This window comes from Schistocerca piceifrons, chromosome X (genome assembly GCF_021461385.2).
Source record: "Schistocerca piceifrons isolate TAMUIC-IGC-003096 chromosome X, iqSchPice1.1, whole genome shotgun sequence".
Taxonomy (NCBI): domain Eukaryota; kingdom Metazoa; phylum Arthropoda; class Insecta; order Orthoptera; family Acrididae; genus Schistocerca; species Schistocerca piceifrons.
The window spans coordinates 276,975,943-276,977,768 of record NC_060149.1 but is presented as its reverse complement, the minus strand read 5'-3'; the positions used below and the strand labels follow the sequence as shown (position 1 = coordinate 276,977,768).

At 43.8% G+C, this 1,826-nt stretch overlaps 1 non-coding gene across 1 annotated transcript; it reads right to left on the bottom strand.

The window, feature by feature from the left end:
- Positions 1 to 1,209: 1,209 nt before the first annotated feature.
- Positions 1,210 to 1,316, bottom strand: LOC124723913. Its single transcript, XR_007006573.1, has one exon. It is a non-coding gene; the product is annotated as a U6 spliceosomal RNA (small nuclear RNA).
- Positions 1,317 to 1,826: the final 510 nt, after the last annotated feature.

The window sequence follows — 1,826 nt, the reverse complement described above, 5'->3', positions numbered from 1 at the left end:
TAGAAGGTGATGGTATTCTCAACAAACTTCCATTCAACTGCACATTCCGGGGTATAATTACTGCGGTCCTGGTACAAAGCTTCAAAAGCGTTTGGCTCGTGGTGATAAGGGGATTAACCTGATTGACGAGTCCTGTTAGGAATACGGCATTTCATAAGCATAACATAACGATTTCCATGGATGTAACGTTGCTGATCGAGTTTTAGCTGATATAGCCAAGGCAATACGTGCTAGAAACGATGTTGGTATAGGGCAGCGATTGCAGCATTTGTATCTGATAAAACCATGGACGGTAAAATTAAGTTGGGCTTGGGTGTGAATTTCAAACAAGTTGTGAATGTCGCATGTCGTGCACTGAAAAAGAAGACAGTGATGATGAATAAGAAGAAACCAGGGCAGGGGGTTTAAAAAACAGTATTCAGACAGTGTTGTATGCATCTAAAAGCGCCCTGAAGCCCGGGTTCTAGCAATGCCCAAGACATCAGACAGAATTATCCCCTTCCTAATTCCTGCCCTCGCAAGTCTCTCATCGATAGGTTCACTGGCTGGTGGTGCTACGACTATTGCCAGAGCAGTCAAGAAAGCACAGAACTCCAAGGAGCAGCTGGAGGAAGCTAGAAGACATAAACGCATGATGGAAGCAGCAGCTATTGGAAAAGTATTATACCTAAAACCATATATGTAAGGACTAGGTCTCTTCATAAACAGAAAAAAATCTATTAGCTACCCTACCGGATAGACCGCTTACAAATACAGATCTGCTCAAGTTTGTTAGGACAAAATTCAGCATTCCAAGATTCCGTGGCGTAAACAAAGTAAAATGAGACACTATTGACCGGAAGGCCCCATCCGCGGAAGTTCAGCCGCCGGGTTCCAAGTCTCATTTCAGGTGACGCCACACTGGGCGACTTGCGTGTTGGTGATGATGAAATGATGATAAGGACAACACCGCACCCAGTCCCAGAGGGGAGAAAATCACCAACTTGGCCAAAAATCGAACCCGGGTCCGCTACATGGTAAGCAAACACGCTGCCACTCACCTTTTTTTTCCCGACATAGTTCGTTGCTTTTTTGGTCTGGGTGGACGTCACAAGACATCTGTTCAAGTTGATAGGTGATTTCTTGACTCAGTTTTTTTTATTACAGAGAGCACACAGCTCTCTGACCGAACACGCTGAGCTACCGTGGCGGCTATAAAAAAAAAAAAAAAAAAAATTGGAACCCTTCACGATTTTGTGTGTCATCCTTGCGCAGGGGCCATGCTGATCTTATCTGTACCGTTCCAATTTTAGTATATGTGCCGCCGAAGCAAGTACGCTCACCTAAGCAGGCGGACTCGGTGGTATGTTTATGTATTACCAGAGACTATGTGGAAATCAGAAGAATGTGGAATTTTGAATTTAGGTGTTGCTCGAGGACCAGGAATTCACTGGCTGGTGTATGTTAAGAAAAATACAAATAACGTCTCCTGTTTCGATTCATTTGGAGACCTGCAGCCACCAGAAAAATTACAACGATACTTCACCGCCAGAAGACGTGTGTTCTACAATTTCCATCGCTACCATGAATTTAATACATACTTGTGTGGGCATCTGTGCATCGTGTTCTTCTACCGTTTACGAAGAAGGATATATAAGGAGGTGCATTTAACATCGACTCATCAGTTGAGGTCCAGATGCAATGTCGTATACTCTGCCTTTAAGAGAACGAACGTCAGTACTATGTGCGAATTATTTCCCACCAGTCTATTTAAGGAACGGGGAATGAGGTATTTTGCTGATTGGACTGGAAACATACAACTGGTGCACACGACATTGACGATTTAA